We start from the raw sequence: 18,914 nt of genomic DNA on the forward strand, positions 1-18,914 counted from the left end.
GTTTGCGTATACAATCAGCGATTTGTGTACATTGGTGCCTATCAGACGTTACAAGCTTGTGTGGGATATTATTAGAACTTAGTAAGGTTATGCTAAAAATAGACTTAATATATTTTAGGAAAGGGCAGGTAAGGGCGAAGGGTGGATAAAAGGAAAGAGGTGGAAGGTATATGCGTTCAATGTTGACGTGTAAAAGTGCCCTTATGGCCTATTTGCTGAATAAATGTTGAAGTTGAAGTATGAGGAATGGTAAGGTTTTTTTATTATCTTGGAGGCAAACGATCTGACGAATCGCCTGATGATAAGCAATGACCGTCGCCCATTGTCACCTGCAACACCAGAGGGGTTGCAAGTACCTCGCCGGCCTTTAAGATGGGAGTAGGCTCTTTTCAGGTTCCTTTACATACTAACTAACTAATACAAAGTGGGTCTTGGCCTCCGAAACGAGAGCACGCCACTTTTCCCGATCCTGCGCTGTTTCCTGCCAATTATCGGTATGAAGCTGACGGAGATCCTCCTTCCTTCCTTTACATACATTACATATTATTGTACTATTTGTTGCTGTATTTATTAATGTTAATGTCTTTCATATCACTATGTAAATTGTGTGCCTTAAACCACAGGCATTTCACCACGGTTATATAATTGACACCCAGACTCTAACAATTTCCTATCCAATACTTGCTGGATTAGCAATGTACATTGGTCATTTTATGAATAAACTCAATTTATAATGTGACCATGCAATTTTGGAGCTCTCACACACACAGCTGGCGAATAGTCACAAGTTTCTTTCTCAAGTGGTCATCCTCCATTGTACAGTCGACGTCAAAGATAAGTCGCCTTATTACAAAGGAGTAAGGTGCAAAAGTGTAAACATATCTTTGACGTCGACTGTACCTAACCGTTTATTTCTGACACAGCTATCCACCAAGCCAATTGCCATTCTCCTTTCAGCTTTAATGCCCCAATAGATTCCGCTGAGAACGAACAAAACACTCAATTTTAGATCAAGCGCACTCAAATTAAACCAATTTGCCGGCTTAATTTGGCCGTGAAAGCGACAATCCTTCTTTCATTTACAGGCTGAGAAATTGAGAATAGATTCTTCTTCTTCTTTATATTTAAGAGCTGTGCTCTTGTCGGTGGAGCAATCTCCAACTCGTCCGGTCCTCTGCCAACTCCTTAACCTTCTGGTATGACACGACCTGAACCTTTTCTTTTATTTGGTTGAAATAATTTATTCTCGGTCTTCCTCTTCCTCTCTTTCCCTCTATTTTTCCTTCTATGATGTTCTTTAGAGAATAGATTGGATGTTTTTAAATTGGGTCTCGACGTCTTCATCTAAGTACCTATCTATATACAAATCTATATTACTATGGATTAAAGAAGACTGACAATGTCTATACCGTAAGATGGGGTGAGTAAGGAGAAATCCGAAGTTCAAACTTCGATGAAAGTTCATTTTTATATGTGGCACGTTGATTTATATACTTTAAAATCCGGTAGTATGAACTTTAGTTTTTCAATGATAATCTGTCGTTTCATTTCATAGATTCAACGATAAACACAAAATAGTAGGAAATCCCAGCTCACCCCGTAGTCGGGGTTAGGGGTGATAGGAATTGAGTGAGATTGGACAATTGCTAGAATTGACACAATATTACAATAGCTTGACTTCTCAAGAGAATAAAGTATTTACATAACGATGTGATAACTCTGGTCTAAAAATACCTCACCCCCCTACCATCCTTCCTCACCCCATTCATAACCCAACTGCCCTCGTAATCCCTACTCACCCCATTTTACGGTACCTAAAATCTCGTATTTGGCGCTACTGTGTGTGACCTCGAGTCGTCTTATGTTATCTAGCAATAGTGATCTATGTAACCAGCTAATCGGAAGCCGTATGCCAAGCCGCGGCTCGTGCCAAGAGAATTATAATTTTTTGCGCTGCGCTAGTTTCTCTCCAGTCGCCATATTTCATTCACATGGATGCAAAAAGGATTAATACTAATTGGCTTTTAAACCGCAATTTTGTCCACATAAAATGTGGCTTTACATAGAAAAGGGTCCTTATGGTTCATGTAAATAACGACCTTTCCGCCAGAAAAGGGCATGCAGATGAAGCATATGGAGCCTACTCTGATAGAAAGCCACAAATGTTCTTCTTTGTATTTAAACTCGGCAATTGACTTCGTGGTTTTTTACCAGATTACGTTATTTGGGTGTAAGTATTTCCATGTGTCCCTGCCGGACATAATGGGAATAGGCGCTTCATATATTATGAATCATTCCCATTTGGCTCCACCTCATTTATGGCGGTGGTCACGCAGAGCGGAGACAGATGAGAATACATCGCTATTAGAGTCAGACCAAGAAAAGTCTGCAGCGATTTTGATATCCCACGCAGTGCAAGTGTTATTTTAAACGTCAAACGTCTATGAAATTATGACGTATAAATAACACATGCACTCTTGCAGTGCTTAGGCTATCAAAATCGCTGCAGACTTTTCTTGGTCTAACTCTAGCATCTTTGCTCGAATGTAAAACGAAAGTGACGAACCGACGCAGCACAATTGTGTCGCTTAACTTCAAATTCGGGTAAATCCATCCGACCCTCTCAACAAATATCTACCATATTACCTTTCCTTAATACCAAAATCGCATAATCTGACAGATGGATTTACCCGAGGTTGAAGTTAAGCAACTCAATTATAAACCACGAAGTGCTTTGATACTATAAATCTTGATGGTAGATAGGTGTAGGTACAGTTCCGAATACAGTCAAGAAGATTTTAATTTAAATTCTGACTATAAAAGATGACTCACGCTAGACCGGGCCGTGCCCGGGCCGAGGCGTCTGACATGTCATTAGCTATGACGGCTGATCGGTGATCACGTAGTGCTTTTCATAGAAAACGAAGCGCCGGAAGCTCCGCCCCGGCCCCGGCCTGGTCTAGCGTGAGTCATTCTTAACAGTACCAATACCGAATCCGAGCAAACCTATAGGGCCTGCGGTACTACCAATGTGGCACGTGAAAGAAGTCAAATCCATACAATCCTGCTCGAAATTTTTTGGAAACCCAAGGACTTAGCCGCCGCCGCCGGAAGGAATGGAAAAAGCGGGGGGAGGCGATTGCCCAGCAGTGGGACAGAACAGAATCTCAAAAATAATACCAAATAAGGTCTCAGCAATCAAAGTCGTGTTCCAGAAACCTTAATTTTCAGGGACCCACTACCTAGAAAATGTTTCTCAAATACATACACCCAAAAACTTCTGATCAAAATAAATAGTAACATACTCGTAAGTTAGTAGGCCTTTTGACATCCACCCCGAGCGTATTAATGCACTTTTCAAAGCTTCCATTTACGCCCCTTAATGACCCCCAATATTTATGTCCCCCACAAAACCGTCTTTAGGGATTACTGGACCATATAAATTCTTTCAAAGATCCTTAATTGAATCATTAAATGACCGGGCTCGTGTTTCAATCAGGAAACCTTATATGGATTTTGCAGGATGTTATTTCGGACAAGGACTAATAAGGACAAATTAAATTTTGGGATGGCAACTCACAGCCGTTTTTACACAAATACTTTTTTTACAAATTGAATTCTGTTTATACCCAGGTGAATAGAATTCATTTTTAGTATATGGTGGCCAGTTATTAAACAGTGGCCAGTAATTGGAGCATTCCATGAAATTGTCTACCGTTTGTCCCATACAAACGCGAATTTTCTGAAGATTTGCAGGTATAAGAGTTTCCTTTTCTATGACAAATGGTCAAAAATATGCACAGTAAAATAATCGCCTGCTTTAAATGCCGAAAAAAAGTCGCAACACAGGAAATAAAATGCGTTTGTACCGGACAGCCCGAGGACTGCTCCAATTGACGAATTACCCTACCAGCTGACGGCCCGATTCGAACTTTAAGGTACGTCAATTAATAGATCTAGAAACGTGTCGCTTAACTTCAAACTCGGGTAAATCCATTCGACCCTCTCAGCAAATCTCTACCCTATTACCTACCCTACCCTATTACCTTTTCTTAATACCAAAATCGCATAATCTGACAGATGGATTTACCCGAGTTTGAATTTAAGCGGCACAAACGATATGGATTAGATATGTCAGTGTCAAATGTGACGTTTCTTCAAACAAAAACGTCACTTTTGACGCTGACACATCTAATCCATATCGTTTCTAGATCTATTAATTGACGTACCTTAAAGTTCGAATCAGGCAGTGAGTAACGAAGCACAGCATGCCTAAAATAAAAATACAACGAAATAATCAGCAGAAAATATCTTTTATAGCATTAAATATAAGCAAAGACATATGTAACTTCGTATAAGATGAATAAATTCTAAGGAAAAAACGTGCCTCGGAAATCAAGAAAAAGTCATTCTCGGATAGATGGCGCACACACCTTTGGCCTTATGCTCGGCTAGATGGCGTGATGACACCGTTTCATATTTAACAATTTTAACACATTATTATATTATTATATATCAGTGAATGAATATGGGTCAAAATGATATAAAAATAATAAAATCATTTATCCATATACAATAATACATTTTTATGATAATTTTATACGTTTTCATTTTGAGTTTTAGTCGTGTGTCGATAGATGGCAGTAAATTTACTGTGACTACAAAATTTACTATGACAGGACCCCTCTATACTATCTATTCTCTTTGATATAAGGAAGGTAGAGTATCTGAATATATTCTGATTCAATGGAAAGAGCGGTATCTGCTTACACAAGCGGAACATAATGCAAAACAAGGATATTTCAATTTCCTTCATGTATTAACCGTTTATTTTTTCATGTGCTACACTGGTAACTGGTTATATACAGGGTGGCTAAAAGATAACTGCATTCCCGTTGTCAGGGAGGTTTTGGGATTATACTGAGTAATTTTTACTATGGGACCAACCCCGACATCGCAAACGGTACAGTTTTAGTTCATAATTATTTTCCATCCTATTTTCACGGAAACTTACGGACGATTCCGAGAAAGTACGATGGAAAACAATTATGCACTATAGCTGTACTTGTTTGGTTAAAATCATGTTAAAATTATGATTTAGCTAGTTAAAATTGGTTACACAAAGTGACAAACGGTTAAAATAAATATTCAGCATACCAAACCTAAAGAAATCTAAAAATATTTACTGATTTTGTCACAAAAAATGGCGAACGTCACTAAAAATTTTTCACCTCAGCAGCTCGAACAAGGGTAGTTTGCTGCTTAAAAACAGTGAGACAAAATGACATTCAAGTGACCTTTATAGTCAAATGTCATTTCAACATGCGGGGTCTAATACAAGTTCAGTGTTAATAATAATAATTCAGTAATAATAATAATCACTGTCCCGTTCACACTGTTAGCAAAAAGAAACAGACAAAAAAAAGTTCAAACGACATTCAACGGTATATTGACGGTTTATAATAGACCCCCGAAAAACTTCAGAACGCATCGTTCCAAACCACGTACGAGTATGAATTCTTAATAATTAATTAATAAAAATAAAGTTTAAGATTTGATAAAACTGATAAAAATACAATATTTTAGGTATTTTATTGTACAATTAAAATAATGCACTCAAAAAATACACAGATTATGACGCAAAATTAATTATTTTACTTTTAAAAATTTCTACTATAGTTGACAAATACTACGTATCCGCAATTCGGACCGTACTTATCTTACCATAGTCTAATAAAACATGGTCTTCCATTCCCAGAGTGACACGGGCCTACGTCACAACAACATGGCCGCTATATATAGCGCTATCGCATATTATCATATAGCGCTGTCGCATGATGACGTAGGCCCGTGTCAGTTAGGTGACCTAGAAAAGACGGGAATGGAGTACCAGGCGGAGTATATTATTATACCATGTTATCTTACAAAGTTTATTTTACAAAAAAAAGTTGTCGATTGAAGTGTCAGTTGATGTTCGTTATTTCCATATTATTTTACTGAAATTTATTATTACGTTTTGTTTTTGTGTTCGATTGCGGTAATTAAACCTAATTGTTTGTATATCTTAAGAAAACATGAGTGCATAGGTATTAAGTGATGAAGAAGGATTACATTTTTCAAGTTGTCTAATAGGTGTGTTCTCACTGCTCCCGTGAAAAATTTTGTGTACTACACGAGATCAAAGTTATTTACATCTCGTGCGCTTTTGAGTCCCTTACTACGCTCAAGATTCTAAATTATTATAGAATCTTTCGCTTGCACGGGACTCAAAATAAGCACTCGTAATATCAAACTTTGATCTCTTGTTGTACAAATAACTATTTACCTAAAGGTGACAGTCCATTTCCAACGACAGCAGCACTACCATTCATTTTACTATGGGAATTGACAAAGGTGGCCACTGACGAGCCTTCCAACAGTCCAAATAGCGTGGCTGCAATCCAAAATCGGTCCGTGAATGTCAAAAACGTACAATGTTTTATTAGGATGCCGTCCATTTGGATGAATCCATTGTAACTGCATCCATTTGGAAGGCTCGTCACTGGCCTGCTTAACACCGACGCGTTCGTACTAGTAGTGCAGCTGCGGTCAGAAATGGGATGTTACCCGAAATGTAACCAATTTCTTCATTTAGAAACTCAAGTATATATTAACTTGAAACCGCTATGCAAATATCATGAAAACCAAGCACGGCTTCCTGAACCAATTTACCATTACAGAGTGATGACGCGACCGATCTTACAGATTACATTTTAATGCTCCCTTAAATTGATTTTGCGGGCGAAAGATTCAGTTGAAAATAAAAACTCGAGGCCTATTCGGCATTTAAAATATCCATAGTCTAATAAAACATGGTCTTCCATTCCCAGAGTGACACGGGCCTACGTCACAACAACATGGCCGCTATATATAGCGCTATCGCATATTATCATATAGCGCTGTCGCATGATGACGTAAGCCCGTGTCAGTTAGGTGACCTAGAAAAGACGGGAATGGAGTACCAGGCGGAGTATATTATTATACCATGTCTTTAGGTATTTAAATAAGAGTAATCAAACAATTTGTATACTTTCGGGTAGTTATAATATTTATTGGTTAACCGACCAATTACAAAACCGCCTGAATCAGTCACTGAACGACCTGACTAACCTACATTATTTGATCGTGTAATGTTTTTTTCTACCCTCGACTGACTTATGGCTCCTCTACACGATGGGCCAGCGCCGGCCACTCCAAGGGACGCATTTATGCGTTAGAGGGAGCAAGTGATATTGCTATCTCATTCGACCGCATGGCTGCGTCCCTTGGAGTGGCCGGCACTTTTATTAAGGAGCCATTTGAGGGTAGATTTTGTTTACTTTTATTTAAATACCTAAAGATACAGAGTATAATTTGTAGTTGAATCCATAAAGGATGACTCACGTTAGACCGTGCCGTGCCCGGGCCGGCGTCCGACATGTCATTTTCTATGACGGCTGATCGGTGATCACGTGGTACTTTCCATAGAAAACGAAGCTCCGGAAGCTCCGGCCCGGTCCAACGTGAGTCATCCTTAATACGATCTTGACAGTCTTGACACGAGTTGTAGTACAGTAAGCAGCAGAAGTAGCTAAGCGGGCGAAGTGTTCAAAATTACCTTGGCACGCTCTTACTCTCTTAACAATAAGGTCGCGTCAAGATCATTTTGAACACCTGCCCGTTTAGCAACTTATGCTGCTGACTGTACATCTCCTTCATAAACGCGCTACAAACTTCCATTAGCTAATAATCGTATGTCCTTATCTGTCATTTTGAGTTATGTATTTGTAAGTAAGGAATAAAACATAATTTAACTAAATCAGGCCCGTAAAGTTTTATGAATAAGTATTAAACGGGTCTCTATTGTTTCCCAAATAGTTTTAAGTCATAATGTATTGTTTGTCCGAATTTTCGTTAGTCATAATTGGATTTTCTCAGAAACGCGTAACTTTTCAGGATTGCCATAAAACAAACCTAACCTAACCTATCTATAGAATAACCTTAGGAAAATCCTGAAAAGTTAACGGTTTCAGTTTTATGACTAACGATAATATGACAAACAATACATTATGACTTAAAACTTTATGGGAAACAAAGGGACCCCGGGTGAAACATTATCAAGTTGGCATATTTAATTAGGGTTCCGTACCCAAAGGGTAAAACGGGACCCTATTAGTAAGACTTCGCTGTCTGTCCGTCCGTCCGTCCGTCCGTCCGTCTGTCCGTCCGTCCGTCCGTCCGTCTGTCTGTCACCAGGCTGTATCTCACGAACCGTGATAGCTAGACAGTTGAAATTTTCACAGATGATGTATTTCTGTTGCCGCTATAACAACAAATACTAAAAACAGAATAAAATAAAGATTTAAATGGGGCTCCCATACAACAAACGTGATTTTTGACCAAAGTTAAGCAACGTCGGGAGTGGTCAGTACTTGGATGGGTGACCGTTTTTTTTTTGCTTTTTTTTTCGTTTTTTTTTGCATTATGGTACGGAACCCTTCGTGCGCGAGTATGACTCGCACTTGCCCGGGTTTTTTTAAATAGGCCTCGTTTCGCTTCTTTAGGTAATAGATTTGCGTAACTTAGGCTTTTACTTTTAATACTTCTTTGTTTATTTTGTCTGGGTTTGCTTTTAAAATGGAGCCATTAGGTTTAATTAAATAGTAAAACGAAATGTGGGATTTATAAAAAAAACATTAAGTAAGTAATGTAATGTCTGTTATGTTATAAACGGATATGGTACAGACAAATAGAATATAATTCAAACAAAACGAATTTAGTTTAACAAAACAATTTAATTTATTTGATTTTTTATTCTAATGTTCTTTGATGTAAAATGATTATAGTTTTAATTAATTAATTAGACTTGACTGTATAACCTTAATAATTAATATATTGTTTACCAAATGTTTAGATAATAATTAGCTATATTGCTATGGACTGATTTAGACGATGCGAGAACTCGCATGCGAGTTTCATACCATTGCGGGTTTTGATCGGTCAGTTGAATTGGACCAACAGTCCGCAATGTAACTAAAATCGCATGCGAGTTCGCACGCCGTCTAAATCAGCCCTAAGGGTCATCTTTATAATAATAATATATTTTGTACATGTGTTACTCAAAATAATAAACATTTTATAATTGAGTACGCCTAAAAGCCCTCAGTGTTCGAAACAATTTTAGATATAATTAGAGCCGTGATAGTTTTCTATTCACATTCAGATAGGGCTTGCAAATATTCGAAACTTTCAGGTATTCGAATATTCGACTTTTTCTGACGACATATTCGAATATTCGAATAATTATTCGAATATTATAAAAAATAAGAAAAAGAACGAGAAATCGGTTTATTATCGTTTTATTCAAAAGCTTTTTTCACATATTGCTAAAACTAATGATATTTTGCAGAAATTAACTAGATTTTATCATCCTACTATGAGATGCCCACATTTATAAAAACAAGTAAAACGCCAAAATAAGACGTATTCAATATTTCTAGATAAAACTTTTATTATAAATGCGTCGTTGCGTGAAATAATATAACTTTAACCATCCAAACACCTAGGTATGTAAGATATTTTTTTTAGTAGGTAATTATTTTTTGATTTAAATTAACTTGTAGTCACTCAGAGGCCTGTAAAAAGGCATGTACCTAATTCCATTGTATTTTGAATCTTTATTGACTTTGTTTGTTTTGGCAAGTTTTTATTCCTAAAGGTCGACTTAATTATATAATATTGGAATATTTAAGGGAAAAAGTTAGTTGACTACTGGGTGGACTATTCGTTAGCTAAAGGTGCATAGTTAGATTACCTACTTGGGCAGGTTTGGTATGATCAAATTTGAGAATTGCGATAAGTGCGGGCAAGGTTTAGTCTTCAAAAAATCGCTTAACGCACGCTTGCACTGAATAAACAGAATGACCTTTATAACTTAAAACTTACGCACCGTAAAAATAACATACTTTTTGATTTCGTTTTCTTTCAAATTGAGTTAAGTTTCACTGTATTCACGAAGTCTATCGAGAGGAATACAGTAAAAATATTATTTCCTTCGTATTTGGGTACCTATTGTTCCTCATTCACTGTAAATACCCGGAAAATACACAGAAACTGTAACTACAGCGGATGAAATAGATTTTTTATACTAATAAATAATATTCGAATATTCGAAACCTGAGCGGCCGAATATTCGAATATCAAAACAGGTCGAATATTCGACAAATTCGAATATTCGAATATTCGAATTGCAAGCCCTACATTCAGACAATAAGTAGGAAATATTTTTTTTGTAAATACTTATATATCATATTAATACCTACGTACCTAGGTTACTATTACGGTAACCGAAGAGGACATTAACTTAGCGAACAATTACGAATATACCAAATTGGATTCAACCTATAAAAACCCACACAAAGAGTCTAAAAATAGATCACTCAACTTTTAGCACTCCAACAAATAAAAAAAAAACCGTAAATCGTAAAACCTACTCAGCGACTTAAACGCGGTAATAAAAACAAACTCACCGTACAGTTTCAGGAAAGGCGGCAACTTAGATCGCGAGGGCGGCTGGGCGCTGGGCGGGCGGGACACGCGTGCGGCGCCGTCCGCGGCCGTGAGACTCTGGCGTTCTCCGCCCGCCCTGCGCGCTACGCCAGGCGACGAAGCCTGTCTCGGAACAAACGGCGCGATTCGCGAAATGAAATACAGCCGTATCCGAACAATGAGATACGTCAAATACTAGATATTGAAACGATATGGATGGGATCAGTGTCAAACAAGTGTCAAAAGTGACGTTTTTGTTTGAAGAAACGTGTATTTTGACACTCGTTTGACACTGACATATCCAATCCATATCGTTTCAATATCTAGTATTTGACGTATCTCATTGTTCGAATACGGCTGTTAGAGATGTACTAGATATGAAGTAGTAAAGATATGTGACGTTCTACGGCAAAAGGTACCTTATGGCGGCTGGCGCTTACGTCGCATAGCGCCGCAATAATATTATTGCGGCGTCATTAGCTACCCTTTGCCGTAGAACGTCACATACCTTTACTATTTCATATCTAATGAATCTCTAATTCATTTCCCGAATCGCGCCAAAAGTCTAGCTATACTATAGGTAACTATTTTTCGCATAGCTTGGGTACGGAGACAACTGTTATCTCATTACAATTTTGCGTCTGGTTATAAATTGTACGGAGATGACACCTGTCACCGTACCTAAGCTATGTGAAAATGATTGCAGTATAGAAGTTATGATATGTCATATTGTACATTCTCAATATGGCTACACCTTTGTCCGAGTATTTTGTTCAGATAAAAGATAAATGAATGCAAGACAGCCAAAAAAAATTAACAGTGGCATTATGTGGATAATTAAAAGATAAATATTACACACACAAGTAAAATATGCCAAAATGTAGGTATTAAGTTCACCCCGTATTCATAAAACTTTACAAACCTCAACACCCGTTTGTGTAATTAAATATGTGTACAAAACGCGAGAGTTTAAAGTGTTATAAACTTCAATAATTGTTGTTTAGGTACAGTTGTAACGATTTATAGCTAATTGAGGTTTGCGCGTAAAGTGATTTGTGTCGTTCGGTGTACATCACTAGCCATCTGCCCCGGCTTTGCACGGGGGTCTCTATTGCTTCCCATAAAGTTTTAAGCTATACTGTATTGTGAGTTCGAATTTTCGTTAGTCATAATTTGGTTTTTCTCAGAAACGCGTAACTTCTCAGGATTGCCATAAAACAGACCTAACCTAATCTATCTATAGGATAACCTTGCGAAAACCCTGAAAAGTTAACGGTTTCAGAATTATGACGAATGATAATCTGACAATCATTACATTATGACATTCAATAATTATTTTCAAACAAAGGGATCCGGTTGCGGTGATAGTGCTACCTCGTCGATTGGAGTATTTGCGCACATACCTAAGGCTGTGGTTTAACCGCTGATGAAAAAGGGGAGGAATGAAAGACGGAAGAGAACTGTTCACGGCAAAGAAACTAGATAAAAGGGTGGAATCTATTTTATTTTCGTTGATGACTTGCTGGTAAAAGGTTTTCTGTGTATTTTAAAGAATTTAAAACCCCTGCCACATGCACTATTCACTAACCCGGGGTTAACCGGTTACCATGGTTACCATTACAATTTGACATGGGGTTAACGGTTTAACCGGTTTTTTTAGTCAGAGGTTAACCCCGTTAACCGGTTAAACCCAGCTTCGTGGGATGGCGCAAGTGGCGCTAAAAGTACTCAAATCCTAGTACAAGCTTGAGTTCATTTACTTTGAGTGGAAATTGGATTAAAATATTGGGACACGCTTGTCTTTTACAATGAAACGTTTTAATCAGATTTTCGGAGAATTAAGGCCGAGCCTAAGTATTTTTGGCTAAAACCCTAAATTTCTGTATTATTATACGAATCTGGGCTTAGGTTATTTTTAACCGAACATATTAGGTATATTTGTATCCCTATTTAATAATATAATTGCAAAAGTGACTCTGTCTGTCAAATCAAATGTAAAATGCCAACTCATGGTAGCCATGCTTACCTACTTTGAAAACAGTCCTACCTACTATAGTTCGTTTTTTTAGCATTAAAAAGAAGGTAAGCGATCTTGAAATGTCTTTTAATTGAAACACGCTTTTTAAAAATCAGTAACTATTACTTATGAAAGCAGAAGAATACAAATGATCGTATTAGATTCATAATTGTTACATATTTGCCGTGACTTATTTTTAAAACGTGTTTTTCGATAAAAAGACACATCAAGATTCTTTAGGTACCTTATTTCTAATGCTAAAAAAAACAACTATAGTACCTACGGATAATTTTTTTATGATATAGGAATAGGAGCAGACGGATCGCTTGATGGCAAGCAATTAACGTCGACCATGACCATCTGCAATACCATAGTGGTTGCAAGTACATTGCCGGCCTTTAAAATGGGAGTACGCTCTTTTCTTGGAGGTTTTCGTATATACGCACGCAATAGTACAATGCGATACAAGGGAATTCTTACAATTACCTAGCTTAAATTACAAACTTAAAATTAGCACAATAGGTACGTGCCTCTATCGACACGAGTTGCGAATTACCTATTCGCACGTGTATTGTTCAACGTTTTACAGTACATATGGCACTTTAAAATTTCGACAGAGGCACGTATTGTGCTAATTACCGCACTAGGGCGGTAAATAGCACCATATCTACTGTAAATGATATTTCATTCCTTAAGAACTTTACCTAAATATTACACGAATACTTGTTTGAGGTTTGTTTAGCATCAAAGATGCACGTGCAAGGGACGCATTAATATTTAAACACATAGCTGCTGTCAGTTGCGATTTATTCTGAGCTCTCATATTTTATATCTTATTCGTTGTGAAACGCACTTCGCGATGTTATCGGCAGAGCGTTAGCGAAGGTCTCCGTTTCAGGTTGGGTATAAATGCTTTCGTATGTCTAGCCAGACGAGGTTCAGACAGGGATCGGCTACCGGTATTTATTGTATATGGGAACGAAACCGGTATTTTTTCGTTCTTTGTTAATTACTTCGTTTCTAATTGGGCAATCTAATAATACGAAGTCGTTACCTGAAAATACTGAGTCCTACATTTTGAGTAGGTATAAAATAATTCGAAACATATGGTTATTTCGAAGTTTTAAAAAAAAAACCGGTTCCGATCCCTATGTCCAGATGTTCTCCTCTACTTATATCACAAATTCCAAAAATGTTGGCCATACTAAAGTATTTTGAACAAATTAAATTATTTCAGAAAAATATTTTAATTTGTTTTTATCAAGTAGAAACACTACTATATAAATTATAAACTGAAATAAATGTCATATACTAAGAAAAAGTGACCAAGGCCTCCAGTGCCCCAGGCTGGAATCGAACCAGATGCCTAAGCCACTCGGCCACCGGGTCACAGCGGCATCGGTCAAATTTTCCAAGTATATGCACTTCTTACTGAAGGCTTATGGCGCCCCCTGGCCATCTCTAAGGTAGAACAATATGGTTCGAACCTTCTAACTAGATCACTCATGTGATACTGAGCTAGCGAGAGAGATGGCGCTGCCAACAATAATGTTGGCAGCTCACATATTTTTGCGGCCTTCGAAGAGTAACATAATTATTGTAGGTGACTGTACATACTGCCTGAACTTTATTATACGTCAAAAATTAGCTCTAGATACGATATGAATCGGATATGTCAGTGTCAAAAGTGACGTTTCTTCAAACAAAAGCTAGTACTAGGTACTTTCTAGAGCTAATTTTTGACAGGCCGTTAATCTATTCTGTGATACCACGTAGTAAAATTGGTACTTATTATAGTCCCCATGGTATAATAATATACTCCGCCTAGTACTCCATTCCCGTCTTTTCTAGGTCACCTAACTGACACGGGCCTACGTCATCATGCGACAGCGCTATATGATAATATACGATAGCGCTATATATAGCGGCCATGTTGTTGTGACGTAGGCCCGTGTCACTCTGGGAATGGAAGACCATGTTTTATTAGACTATGATAGTCCCTACTTAACCAGTATTAATAATGTATGTAGGTACCTACTTACCATTTTCCTCATTAAATTTATCAAGCAAGGATTTTCTTCATGAACAAAACCCTAAAACTTTAAACCTGAGGCGTACTTAAGTCTTTTAAGTTATTAATAATTCGTTATAAGACCGCTGGAGCTGGAGTTACTAAGTAATTAAGTTTCTTGTTAAGATCGTACCTATAGTCTATATCTTTAGGTATTTAAATAAAAGTAAACAAATGGCTCAAAGGGAATAGCCAGTTGAGGGTAGATGAAAATATTACATGATCAAATAATGTATGTCAAAGTCAGGTCGTTCAGTGACGGATCCAGGCGGTTTTGTATTTGGTCGGTTAACCAATAAATGTTATAACTACCCGAAAATGTACCAACTGTTTGTTTACTTTTATTTAAAGACCTAAAGATACAGAGTAGCATAAGATCGTAGGTTTGAGAATTTAGTGATGATCAGCATGGGGTATGACCCGTATGACGCGTTTGCTCCCTCTGGTTTGTGAGGAGGGATGGTACGTAAAGTTGTAGTTTTTATATATAATTTTTACATGTTTTAATAATGACATTGCCATATTGGTTCTTTGAACTGTAGACCTCACGATAAGCTTAAAAAATTTAAAATACTTACTCGTTTATTTCTCTCATATTAACATAAAGTCTCATAAAAAGCCAGACGGACTGCGAAATAAAGAGCCTGCTACTTAATTACCATGAAATGTCTACGAGAAACAAAAGAAATCGTGAAGGATTAGTATTATTTATAGTCACAGTAATCCCGACGTTTCCAAATATTCCTGCTGTACTGACTTTTATTACTCAAGAGTAAAACACTGTACGTGACTTTTTTATACGTTAGATTATTATACACATTTTCTGTTAGCTGCTGTCATCACTCATCAATCTCATCATCTTCCTGGCGTCGTTGTCAGAGGGCCTACCGCGAACCATGTTCGACTTGTTGCCTCTCTGTCGCACTTGTAAATTCGTACGTAAGTGTGACAGGGATGCACCACCTCGAACGTGGTTCGCGGTAGGCACCCTGGCTCGGCAACTATCCCAAGATTTGGCGTAGGTACTAGCTTTTACGAGATTAGCTGCCATTTGACCTTTTAACTCAGGGGGTAAACTAGGCCTTATTAGTCCGGATGTTTTCCAAATGAAAAGCGACTGGTATTTATCAAATGATATTTCGTATCGCACATATTATTATGTTTCAAAAAGCGGCCGTCCCCTTTCCTTTACTTTGAGAAAAACCTCTGCATCATGAATGTTCTTTCTGTAAATGAACGATAACGATGCAGTATTGTATTTCGTCAGGTGACAACCAAAACTCACTAATTACCACCACAAGTTCATAGCCATAGTGAACGGTATTATTGACCGAAGCGAAGCGAAGGTCTACGTTTTGACTCGGGCATTTTGCTTTCGTATGTCCGGATGTTCTCCTCTACAGGTCGCAATTCTTAACCGATTCTCATGAAATTTTGTGACCAGATTCTATGACTAAATAAAATTTTTTTGTCAATCCGGTTTTTGGAAATTTAAAAAAATGGCGGAGTCGTGATACCTGTCGCCTAAACAAATAGTCGTATCGATATCATAAGAGTTTTTTCTTTTTGATATATGTTTATAGATTAAATGGCCAAAAATTCAGAAAATTTGTATCTCTGGTTTCGGCGGTATTTAGATATTTAGTTTTTACTTGAGAATGAGTAGCTAAATTTCGTCAGCTTTAGTAAGAACTATCATGGCCCATTTTGCAAACGTTCGCTTTTTTGTTTGCATAGGGAGGTCCCTGGTTCCATCCCCAGTAATTGTATGCTGCTACATAACTTTTTGTATTTTTTTATACTTAAATTTCGTATCAATCGTTGTTTTTTATTTTATTTTTTTATTTTGAAAAAAATAAAAAAATCGTATTTTTTATTTATCAAGCGCGGGCTAAGCGCATTCGTTTATTTTTTGCAAGAGATGATGGCTTTTTGCGCTTTAAAGAAAATTTGATTCTTGAATATACGGCGCCATACCTTTGGCCTATGCTCGTCTAGATGGCGACACCATTTTATAATAACAATTTTTACTCATATCAGTAAAAGAACATGGGTCAAAATCATATGGCGTTCTAAAAATAAAAATATCATTTATCCATACATATATACATTTATTGATTTTTTTTTCATTTTCATTTTAATCCTGTATCGAAAGATGGCAGTAAATTTACTGTGACTACAAAATTTAGTATGACAATAACACTCTACTACATATAGGGACCGTGCGCGTTGGAGGGTCTGCCATCTTGTGGCCTGAATCGGAAACATGTACATTGCCAAAACAAGTTCTACCATCTACCGTTCTTGTAGGTACGTTTCCTTATGCATAGTAGGTTCTGTCATCTTGTGGACTACATCGGAAGCATAAACGTCACATTTACGCCTCACGCCAAAAATCTGACGGCTCCTATGCTACCCCCTATAGTTCACGCGCGCCCACTATAGGGACCGTGCGCGTTGGAGGGCCTGCCATCTTGTGGCCTGAATCGAAAACATATGTGCACATGTACATTGCCAAAGCAAGTGCTACCATCTACCGTTCTCGTAAGTACGTTTCCTTGTGCATAGTAGGTTCTGCCATCTCGTGGGCTACATCGGAATCATAAACTACATATCTACGCTTCGCGCCAAACTGATCTGACGGCTCCTGTGCTGCCACCTATACATTTTATTCTCTTTAGATTAGATATTTAAATTCTTACTCGAGAATAAGTAACCAAATTTCGTCAGCTCATCTAAATGCTATCATAGCGCAGTTGGAAAGACGCTTACAAGCAAGGATATGGGATAGGTACCCGGTTCGATCCCCAGTAAATGCAAATTTTTTTATTTATGTTTTGCACTTAATCATCATATTGCTGATTGATCAAGCGAGCGCGAAGCGCGAGGTAAGCGTATTCGTTAGAGTTTTTGTTTGAAAATTTTTTTAGCGATTTTAGTTCAAGGGCATGGCTGTTCCAGGAGTCAATTTCCACTTACGTTTATAGCATGGGCGGTCACCATCCATAAATCGCAGGGGTTAACATTGCCTAGGGTAGTGGTCGACCTTGGGCTCAGGGAACTAGCTGTAGGTTGCTCGTACGTTGCGCTTTCCCGGGCTCAAAGTCTAACTAACAATAATGTTAGTTAGACTTTGAGCCTTTTAATTTGGATCGCCTCGCTAAAATGGCCCATAATTTCCGCAAATCATTTTTTCTTCGAGGCAATTACTCCGTTTTAATTTTTTCCCAGTGGAATTTCTTCGCTTTATTTAATTTTTCGTGTACATTTTTTCATAAACTAAATTTTCCTTTTCTCAATTTATTCCCTTTTCTTTTTAATCCCAGTAGTTAAAATAACCAGTAGGTTTTTTTTTCACTAACTAAATATTCTCTATCTCCATATTTTCTCTTTTTTTTAATGCTAGTGGTAAAAATAACCAGGTTTTTTCCAAATAGGTAGGTTAGGCTTATTTTTTTTGATGACCCTAAAAACGAAACTGCTCCCAGAGATAGGTAGGTTAGGGTTATTTTTTTTTTGATGACCCTAAAAACGAAACTGCTCCCAGAGATAGGTAGGTTAGGGTTATTTTTTTTTGATGACCCTAAAAACGAATCTGCTCCCAGAGATAGGTAGGTTAGAGTTATTGGCTGACAGCGTTTGGTTTTTTACTTGTAGTTTTGTAGATTATGTTTTAATTTTAGTGTTTTTGATATTTGTTGTATGTGAAATACCTACAAGTAACAAATATAATTACTACACTATTAACATACAGTAACAAGAAAATATTATCCTAGATATTTAAAAGAACGAAACCTATAAGGAAAAGATTAATTTAAAAATATTAAAAATAGGCGATTGCGGAAGAAAACCATTGGGAAAATATGGGAACGGAGTAATTGCTACCGAGAATGAATGATTTCGGGAAATTATGGGCAACGCAAAATATGAGAACGGAGTAATTGCCTCGAAGAAAAAATGATTTTCGGAAATTATGGGCCACACTCGCGCACGAAGCTTCTTAGTTGCAGTTTACAGGTTAATTCAAAGGTAATGTTGGTTTCCTAACATAAGTAGAGTTAGACCAAGAAAAGTCTGCAGAGATTTTGACACTGGCACAAATAACATTGGAACTGCGTGTGCTGTCAAAATCTCTGCAGACTTTTCTTGGTCTAACTCTATCCACTTTTCTATACAATTAGTATGGCGACGTGTATACTTAAGGGGCATCGACCGTACACTGACATCGGGATGATATTTTTATCATGTTATTTAGTAGTC

The sequence above is a fragment of the Cydia splendana genome, chromosome 7 (assembly GCF_910591565.1).
Source record: "Cydia splendana chromosome 7, ilCydSple1.2, whole genome shotgun sequence".
NCBI lineage: Eukaryota > Metazoa > Arthropoda > Insecta > Lepidoptera > Tortricidae > Cydia > Cydia splendana.